Below are 10,353 nucleotides of genomic sequence, written 5' to 3'. Positions count from 1 at the left end.
ATAGCTGGGCTCTATAAATTGATTTATTAAGGACATTTCTTATATGCACTATCCAGTCCAGTGCTTGAAAAAAGTTTATTCTGTCTGAAGCTCTTTAAAAATAGAGGGCGTTGATTCGAATGTTTATATGCCAAAAACCTGCATTATTGACTTAATACCAAAAGATGGCGCCAAATAACTACCTCTTCTCTCCTCGCTTCCTACACGGTTCCATTGAACTCATTGCAAGGTTTGCAATGGGATAAATATATAGCCACACACACACACACACACACACACACACACACACACACACACACACACACACACACACACACCTTGGGGGCAGATGGGAGGGGGTTTCAGGTTCCAGAGTTCATGGGGGCAGAGGTGGGAGGGAGTTGAGCTTCCTGGACAGCCTGGTGGGAAAAACTGTTTCCCAGTCTGGTGGAGCCGGCCCTGAGGCTGCTAACCGCCTCCCAGACGGCAGGAGGCTGGAGGGGTGTCTGGGGTCACCCACTATGCTGGTTGCTTTGTGGGTGAGGCGGGTCCCGTACCACACGGTGGTGCAGCAGCTCTCCAGGGGGCCTCTGTACAAGGAGCCCATGAGGGGGTCGCTCTCTGCAGACGGTGAGGCGCTGCTGGGACTGCCTGGCCAGTGATGTGGTGCTGGTGGTCCAGGAGAGATCCTCACTGACGTGAACCTCGGTGCTGCTCACTCTCTCCACAGCAGCAGTTCAGGTTCAATTCTGCCCTTATTCGTTTTTATGCGATGTTGTCGGGATGTCGACCGGGCCACAACAAACTTACAGAGTTCTTGATAATTGAATAAACACAAACAACAAACAATATAACACATATGGCCGCTGTTGGCCTCTAACCGGTCACAGCCTGGGGCCAGTGATGCAGTCGGTAATCCAGCAGGCCTGGCCTCGGTTAGCGCTCGGCGGTGGAGGTAACAAACACTACTGGCAAACAGTGGTGACTCATCCACCTGCAGTCAAGTACGGACATGTTGAACCAACCTGCCGGGTAATGAGGTCAACACATGTTTGGTCACTTGGTACATTTCCACAAGCTGCTAAACCATCCCATAGTTCATCAGCTATCACTGAAATCCAGGACCCCCATTGCCTTGCCTCGCCGGAAGCCCTCCATCTCCCCGCCCCCCTCGTCCAATAGCAGAACTGTTGCTAAAGCTAGCTGAATATCCTGCCTTCTCTGGCTGGGTGTCCAAAATGCCAACCCAGGCTTCAAGATACTGGAGATCGAAGATCGAAAAAAGACTGCATTTGTATATCTGTGTGTACACAAACACACAAAGACACTTAGAGCTGGATCAACACAAGATCTTTTTTTCTCTCATGTACACAGACACAAACCGAGCACACGTCTGATGTTTGATATTCCAAGCAGGCCTTTGATGAGTTGGCGCCGGTTCCGCTGCGTGGCTGTTCCCAGCTGTCCACTGGGACGGCCTCATCAAGTAAATAACCTCCCAATTAAGCCCCAGCCCAATCAAGACTCCTCCGCGACGCACCCCCCCTCCCCTCCGCCGGGGAGCGCTGACTGCAGGTGTCTCACTGGAGCTCCGGATCAAACCGGCTACAGAGCGCAGCCGTCTGGGTCTGCTTCGTACCTTCATATTGGGAAAAAAATAAAGCTTACGTTACGCGGTATGTCGTAGATTTGAGCGTACAGAAATAAAGTTTGAGGGAGAGCTCTCTTATAAAGACTGGATCAACCAAGGGGGCTGAAAAGTTGGAGCGAGAGAACACTTAGAAAGTGGCACACGGGAAATCTCTCTCCCTCTCTCTCTCCCTCTCCCTCTCTCTCTCTCTCTCCCCCCCCCCCCCCCGTCTCTCTCTCTCTCTCTCTCTCTCTCTCTCTCTCTCTCTCTCTCTCGCTCTCTCTCTCTCTGCTGGGCCCTCCTCTCTCCCAAAGGTGCCATAGGTAGACTCCTAATGAAAGATCAAGGGCATTAAGGGTGGAAAGCTAAGTGGGCTACCTGCCGTTAGCTTCTCGGTTACAGCGCATTAATTTTACCGCAGGCTAATTTGTAATGGACGAGAGAGAAGGGCAGCGCGAGAGAGAGAGGGAGAGAGAGAGAGAGAGAGAGCGAGAGAGAGAGAGAGGTAGAAAGAGAGAGAAAGAGAGGTAGAGAGAGAAAGAGAGAGAGAGAGAGAGAGAGAGGTAGAGAGAGAGAGAGAGCGAGAGAGAGAGGGAGAGAGAGAGGCAGAGAGAGAGAGAGAGAGAGAGCGCGAGAGACAGAGTCACACAGGTTGGCATTTCCAGGTGCTTTGTCAGCACAGCTTGCGTAGAGAATTCCGGCTTCATTACCCTCACTTTCAACTCGGTCACATTCTTCAACTCCATGTGCCACACGTTTCATGTGCTGCGTCTCGCACGTGCATTGCTCTCACACACATGCAATGTGCACGCGCAAAATCACATACATACACATATATATATATATATATATATATATATATATATATATATATACGTATATATATAATTATATACATATATATTTATGTTCTAGAACTGAAAATATTGTGCTGCATACCGATATGCGAAGCAACATACTGTCATTTCTTTATAGAGCTTGTAGGACCCAACTCCTTTGTTTTCATTTAGTGTGTGTGTGTCTTTATAGATTTATAGCATCTTATCTACTGTATAATCTTTATAGAGCTATAGCATCATACTGTATGTTCTTTATAGAGCTATAGCATCATACTGTATGTTCTTTATAGAGTTATAGCATCATGCTGTATGTTCTTTATAGAGCTATAGCATCATACTGTATGTTCTTTATAGAGCTATAGCATCATACTGTATGTTCTTTATAGAGCTATAGCATCATACTGTATGCTCTTTATAGAGCTATAGCATCATGCTGTATGTTCTTTATAGAGCTATAGCATCATGCTGTATGTTCTTTATAGAGCTATAGCATCATACTGTATGTTCTTTATAGAGTTATAGCATCATGCTGTATGTTCTTTATAGAGCTATAGCATCATGCTGTATGTTATTTATAGAGCTATAGCATCATGCTGTATGTTCTTTATAGAGCTATAGCATCATGCTGTATGTTCTTTATAGAGCTATAGCATCATGCTGTATGTTCTTTATAGAGCTATAGCATCATGCTGTATGTTCTTTATAGAGCTATAGCATCATGCTGTATGTTCTTTATAGAGCTATAGCATCATGCTGTATGTTCTTTATAGAGCTATAGCATCATGCTGTATGTTCTTTATAGAGCTATAGCATCTTACCCCAGCGTTGAGGCCAAGCCCTTCTGACAACAGTCTGTCTGAGAGCCCTGAGGTGTAACCACGCTGCCTTCTTAAAGAGCGTTGGAGCCTATATTGTGGAGCACTAGTATCCAGCTCAGAGGAGTCAGTCTGCAACGCTGTGCCTTTGCGGCGCATCAAAGTGCACAGAGCTTTTCCATAGTAAGCTTTATGATATACATAGACTAAGAACTCTCACCAGAGTTCTGCTCCCGCGGTGGAGTTGGTTGGCAGTATCACCGTTGAATTAGGCCTACTTCCATTACTTGTCTTCAAAGGTGATGTTGGTAAGATTGAAGAGCTATTATTTGGGTGTAATTAGTTAAAAATTACATAGCCATCTGTCAGCTATTAGTGAGTGAAATGCGCTGTGAGAATATGTAGTTAGTGAGTTAACTGCACCTCTCCTCCATGATTGGTTCTGGGAATCCATCTTGCCTGTCAATCATATCTGGATGAAATGCAACCCATCTCAATGGTGGAGACATGTAGGGTGAGAAGGCGGGATGTTTGTGTATGTATGTTGCTGTCCTTTCTGTGTTTGGATGGACCTTTGGAGCAAACCTCTTGACCCTCCTCCACACATCACAGGTGGGATAAGACAGCGTTGGACAATCTATAGCATGGGTCAAGACAACACTCAGACAAAGGGTTTAGCACTGGGAAGGTTTTAGGATCAAAAAACACACACCTAACACACACACACACACACACACACACACACACACACACACACACACACACACACACACACACACACAACCAGTGATGCACAGCCATGGTTTGGTAGGCTAAGTAATTAGTAATTCAAACAAATAACTAAACTTTCTGATAATATTTACTTAGCCAAAGAGTCACCACGCACTGACATGCTTTGAATGGGTTATTACCATTCACTCACACCATTTTACCGAGTTGTTTGTGGCCTTTTGTTGTGTTCTCTGCTTCACCACGTAGACAGATGGATGACAAATGAGCTAGGTGTAGATGTCACCAAACAACATGTCTGCAATGTATTTCTCCCACCTACCCAAGGACGGAAAGAACACGGGTCCGCAATTCCAATCGCATCTAGGGCCCTATTTTAACGGTCTGAAAAGTATGAAACGCGAAACACAAGTAGCTTTGTGGATGGATCTCTGGCACTGTTGCTATTATACCGGCGGATACATGACTCTAATCTAACCCTAATGTACCTTGCCATGGACTGTATTATGCGTTACACGCTTAGTTTGCATGTGTTTTAACAGATGGTTGCACACATATTGTTGAACTGTGCGCCAAACCTCACCCGCATTCATTCATTCATTTAAACACACACTCAGGGTAAAACCATGTTTTCTCACGATCAAATACTCATCAATCCTAAAAAATATGGGCTTGTACACGATGTCTTTGTCAACAAAATATGTGTTTGCTGTACAGTGGTTGCAGATGAATTGATTTAAAAGTGCAACTTATTACCGCTGTATCAGCTGTTCTTTTCCAAATAATTTAAGCAACGTTATCATTTACCCTAAAACAAGATTTTGTTTTGGAAGGCTGGGATATACTTTGGCCGAGTTTATTATTGTTATTATTATTATTTTTTAACGCATGGCATTAGCCTACTACAGTGTTCATTCATGCGGCCCCTATGGATTTGTTTCTCCATATTCACATGCTATTTCTATGCAGTTTCACGTATATGAACAATCTTTGACATCATAATATTTAAATTAGGCTAATCGTTTGCATGCTTGGGCTGTGTATAGCCTACGTGCGTGAATGCTTATGTTGTAGTTCCGACCTGCCATGGCACGTAAAAATAGCAACACCAACTGCGCAATTCACTAGGGCACTTAGACCAGGTATTTGCCGGTCAATGGCGCATTTGCTTTTGGATCACAAAAATATCACCAAGTAAGTAAAATGCCTCACGAGTTTGCTGCGGGGGAAAATCAGCTTTACACTGGGTGCAAAATAGCAATGATACATGCGTCGGTGTAGAAAGTGAATTGCGCTGGGGGCAAGATAGGGCCCCTAATATATTCCTGCATCTTTGCAGATCATCAGTTAAAATGATGTTGTTGTTTTTTTTACTTTTCACTACATGACATGATGACTGCCTCATGGTTTGCAATGCATTCACCTGTGCTAATGTAGCTGTCCCCATTCTGTCTCGGCCTCTGGTCAAACACTGTTCCATTAGATGATTTAAATATGTTTCTTCCTGCTGTGGTGGTCTGGCCGGCCACTGTCAATAAAAGAGAAGACATAAGTAAAAAAGTAATTAACCTAATCCATGTTTAAGTTAATTTAGTGAGATGGAAATCATTTCAATTCTAAAGCTCTTCCTCTAAAAAAACAAATCTAGATGGACGGATGAGCTCTTGGGCTGAGTAACTGCAAACTTATCTTTGGAAGAAGTTTGTGTGGAACAACCGAAACCAGCCGAAGCCTTGATGAGAACTGGTCTGACTGCCTCGCTGAGGCATTTTCTACAAACAATAAGCATTGTAATTTGAGTATATTTTCTAATTACTAGGCTGGTAGATGGTAATAGTGCAGGTTTAGCCCTTGTAATTAATTACTTCTTGAAAATATCACTGATGATCCGTGTTTAGGTTTGAAAACAAACCAAAACAATGTAATGAAGTAAGTAGGATATAGTCCTCCAATAGAAGTAATGATTGAATAATGTGCTTGAGAAGGGGCGAGTTCTATACAGTCAAAGACTACTCTAGAGCATACTTGTCAACCCCCATATTAGTGAAAACAGCAATATATTTTTAAGTGAGGGCACACAGGAGCACACACATTTTTTGTTACCTAGGGTTTAGTGTGTCTCTCATGCCTAACATATTTGGGCCCTCACAGGTAGAATGAGGAATTAAGAATGAGGCATACTACCTTGTGTCTCCCCTCATCCTCCCTCACCTATCCTCTTTATAGTCTTATATCCTTACAGTTCACCCAATAATTGTTTTTGCAGTTTAATTGTCCTGTACCTGTATAACTCCATCCAGCCCTTCTACATCATTCCTATAACCAGACCTTTCCTGTGAACCCCTGCTTCTCCAAGAATGCTTTGCCTTCATTCTTCAAGATTCTTTAAATATTGACCTGTAGGTTTGGCAACCAGCAGCTGGTCTTCTGTGCATTGTTCAGGTAGTTAACACGCAAGAAAACTACAATACTGAATAAAGCAACTTTACAAAGTTATCCATACATAATTCATGTTCAACTTATACATATATGATCAAACTCCGTTCTACCTTACTGTTTGCTCAACATGTTGATGTTTTATTTACCAACTGGAATGCCTTTAATTTAAAACAGCTCCTGACACAGCCAGGCCAGGCCAACTTGCTGCCCTAAAAAAAAAAAAATATATATATATATATATATATATATATATACTGTTTATGAATTATTCCTATAAGTCTTTATTATAATAGTAATGGCCAATGTGAATATAAACGTTATGGGATCTATATGAATTACATTTTGGCAAATATCGCTGCAAAGAGGTTTAAATGATATTGTGTTTGTTCACTATAACTAATAGCCTTTGATCAGCTGTAATTATAGGCTGAACTAGACCTGGTCGTTTCCCTGGCAACGGGCTGCAGGAGGATTTGGGTCAGGAGACTTCAGAGCAGGAACCTGCGAGAGAACCCTGGAGAAGAAGACCCTGAGTGCATCATCACCTGTGGTTGTTTTTCAGTAGATGTTATAATATAATGAGTTGGGTAAATCCACAATATAATGCACAAACGTCTTGTAATCTAGTTCCACTTGCTCTGTTGGTGAGCCACACTTAGCACACTTTAATAATATATCTAAATGTGTACATTTCTTAGCGAGCCATCTTACAGCAGGGTGTGATAAAGGAAAGAACAGTTATATGTGTTTAAGCCAGTGCTGTTACATTGGATAGATTAATGCTCGTCTTTGCCTTTTCTTTACTGCTGCTGCATAGCGACCGAGTGCTATGTGGGGTGTGGTTCTTGCCATACTTGTGTTCTATGGAGACTCCCTTTTCCAACTGTCTTATCTAGAGTGGTGTCTTTGCTCAACATGCTGTGCTTTGAATTTAAAGGAGAGACATAGTAAAAATGTTTAAACAATATAATGCAACTGTTTCACCTTCAGTTATGTTCCCATGACAGTTGCATGAGTTCACTTTGGCTCCCCCCTTGTTAAACTCTATCTATGGTGGGCGCCAAAGGTTTGGCTTGATGGTGACATTGTATGTTTCCGAGATTAGAGAAGTCCCTCATGCAGTCGGTTTGGGTGTAACTGGCATTAGGGCTAACGACTGGTCAGTATTATGTAGCTAAAGCAAAGGTTAAATCAGGTTGACGAATCCCCTTCTATTTCTCATTCTCTATGCTCTATTCTAGTTCCCATGCTGCCATGCAGACCCTGCCCCCTGTTCTCTCAACCAATCAGAAACCATTTTTCGCGTTCAAACATCACCACCACCACCACCACCACACCACCACCACCACCACCACCACCACCACCACCACCACACCACCACCACCAGCTCCACCACCACACCACACCACCACACCACCACCCCACCACCACCACCACCACCACCACCACCACCACCACACCACCACCACCACCACCAGCACTACCACCACTCCCACCACCACCACCACCACCACACCACCACCACCACCACCACCACCACACCACCACAACCAGCTCCACCACCACCACCACCACCACCACACCACCACAACCAGCTCCACCACCACCACCACCACCACCACCACCACCACCACCACCACCACCATCACCACCTCCAGCATACAGACACCATCAACATCTCCTGCAGACTTTGTGGATCCATTTCCCATGAAATTATTTGATGGTGTCTAATTACCAAATTTGTTGTTGTCAATAAATGTTGTGGTTTATTTTAAATACTAGTCACTCCTGATTTAAGTGAAATTGTAAGTGTTGCAACTATAATACAAAATTACATAAAACAAATTATATAACCATTGTTCATATAATTACATAACCATTTAAAAGGAACTTTTTAGGAAGATAGTTTCTGTTTGCATTTCCACTGTAGCCACAGTTGGATAGTAAGGCCATGCCAATCTACTGACTTCTTTGTTGTGTGGATTCCTTTAACTCTCTTACTGATTTGTAGACATCTCCACTTCACATTAATTGCAAATCAATTTGGTCTATCCTGCCATGGCTGACTTCAGCCATGGACTGTCCTTAACTCTCAGGCATGGTCACTCCCTCTCACCTTTGTTCTCTCTGTGGTTACTGCCCATGATGTGAAGGATTCCCTATAAGAATCATGTACACCATGGTTTCTCAACGGGGTGGTACCGCCCCCTGGGGGCGTTCGCACAACCTAGGGGGGCGCTGGGAACGGGATTTTATTTTATTTTTTTGGGGGGGATTTTAAACTTTCATGGTTTTCAATTTTTTTGGGTGAAAAAATAGTCTACCTGAAATAAATAGTCTATTTTCATTTATTGGTTTCTAACCCCTCTACCGTCTCAGCTACTTGTTACTGTCTATGGCAGTGTAACAGTGGTCATACAGCGCGGTTCATTCCTGCACACGCCCGGACTCCCGTTACATCAGCTATCGTCATGATCTCTATCGCTGATAAACATAACCCAAGTTCGCTGGGTAACAGTTCAATAACAACACAATCAAACATGGGCGTTAGCAAAAAAAAAAAAATTGTTGTTTCATAGCCCGTTTTCCTCCTTCCTCTTGCTGTTGTTAGGTTCCAGCTGCTCTGAGCGGAGCCTCCATGAAAATACTGTTGCATTTCAAATACATACAATATAGGCCTAATTAGGCCTGCGCGCAATCTGTTTTCGCGGTGTCCGCGTTGCCCGGGCCGCGATGCCCGTGTATGGAAAGAGTGGCAGCCGGGAGTCGCGGGGGATGAATGTTCAATCCAACCATTTCTTCCTCAACGCTTATTTCTTTGCCAATAGATCTCTCTCTCTCTCTCTCTCTCTCTCTTTCTCTCTCATCCCCCCCCCCCCCCCCCCCCCCCCCCCCCCCCCCCCGTCGCTCTGGAAGTTTAATTGGGTTTAATACAGTGATGGACAGTGCTGTTAGCCAATCAGAGGTGAGACATTTGCATGTCATGAATATACATTCATATTTATAAATACTTTTTTCACCAAAACCGACTCAGAGGGCATTCATTGCTATTAGTGACCACTACAAAATCAATGAAAAAGAGGATCAGGGTAAGGTCAGGGGGGCGTTTGCTCAAAAAAGGTTGAGAACCACTGAATTACACCAATTGTCTCATTGAATGAATGCTTGGTCAATTGCTGCCTGTATCTTCCCATGATCATGCTCCAGAATTTAACAATCAATGAAAACATCAACAGGGCAACATTTGTGTGTTCTATAGACCTACAAGATAGAAGACCAGGTTTACAAAACCAGGTACCCGCAACCGAAATTAAAGAGGTTCTCTCCTTCAGTAGTTGGACCATTGATGCCATTGATACAAATCCAAGACCAATGAAATCCATGGCAAGTTAGACAGAGTTAAGAAGGCGTAAGAAGCAGCACTCTTATATCAGAAACTAGACGAGTGTGATGGCTCCCATTTAACTGAAAACAAAAACAATGAATGAGGAGAGAGACCACATGTTTCGATTTTATTGCAACTGGAAGACAAAACAGCACAGAAAGTATATGGTTGATTTTTTGTCTAGGGGGGGGGGAACACAGGGAAACAAAACTCAAAGAAACAAACATACGTCCAGAGTGATGAAGTGATGATATTTACATTTAATAATGAGGGTTGTTTGTCTTTGGCAATATGATCGCTCAGCAAGGAAGATACAGAACGTACGTCTCCATTATTAAAAGAGAATTTGGAAGGTCATGTTATCAGGACAAGTGTTTTTGACATAGGAAAAAACACAATGATTTGGCAGCGCACCACACGTATAGTGCACTACAGTATGCAACAAATACTGTTGACTTTCATTAAACACGTCATGCTTGAGCACGTGACACGGCTTAGCTTGATGACCGCCTTAAAAATGGATAGAACTAGAAAACT

Source organism: Pollachius pollachius, assembly GCF_949987615.1.
Source record: "Pollachius pollachius genome assembly, chromosome: 15".
Classification (NCBI taxonomy): domain Eukaryota; kingdom Metazoa; phylum Chordata; class Actinopteri; order Gadiformes; family Gadidae; genus Pollachius; species Pollachius pollachius.
The sequence above is the reverse complement of the archived record's forward strand: the minus strand, read 5'-3'. Positions refer to the sequence as shown.